Source organism: Rhincodon typus, unplaced genomic scaffold (assembly GCF_021869965.1).
Source record: "Rhincodon typus isolate 14 unplaced genomic scaffold, sRhiTyp1.1 hic_rhity00000125, whole genome shotgun sequence".
In the NCBI taxonomy this organism is placed as follows: Eukaryota; Metazoa; Chordata; class Chondrichthyes; order Orectolobiformes; family Rhincodontidae; genus Rhincodon; species Rhincodon typus.
In genome coordinates, this window is record NW_025965763.1 from 85,864 (window position 1) to 86,403 (window position 540).

Below are 540 nucleotides of genomic sequence, written 5' to 3' on the forward strand. Positions count from 1 at the left end.
CACCACCCACCCCCCAGAGAAGGTGGGGGTAAGCTGCCTCCTTGATTTGCTGCAGTCTCCAACTACCCCTGCACCCACTGTACCCCCTTCCCCCATGTGTGGTGTAGGGACACAGTGCCATCAGGCAAGGAGTTCCAGGACTGAGGAGGCAACAGAGATAGGGAGGGGGTGTAGGGAGCTGGAGATAGGGAGGGGGTGTAGGGGTTGAGGGCGGGGTGGGTCAGGTGTGAGGTGGAGTGGGGAGGAAGGGAGTGTGGAAGGGGGTGTGGAAGGGGGTGACAATCGAGTGGGAAGGGGAGGAGGGTGGGGTGCCGCTCTGCCCCCGGATGGTGTCGAGCTTCTCAAGTGCTGTCAGAGCCGCGCCCCGTCCAGGTGAGTGGGGGGGGTGGAGGATGTGTTCCTCCACAACCCCCGTCCCCCCCCACCCCCAAACACCCAACCTTACACTCCTGACTTCACACCCAAAGCGGGGAATCTGATAGAAACCTGTAAAATTGTCTCAGGACTAGACAGCAGGAAATGCAGGAAGGATGTTCCTGA

General features: G+C 60.7%; 1 protein-coding gene across 1 annotated transcript in view; it reads right to left on the reverse strand.

Moving 5' to 3' along the window:
- Positions 1–540, reverse strand: part of LOC125488280 (methionine--tRNA ligase, cytoplasmic-like) — a 34,166-nt gene that overhangs the window by 7,581 nt on the left and 26,045 nt on the right. The window lies entirely within an intron of this gene.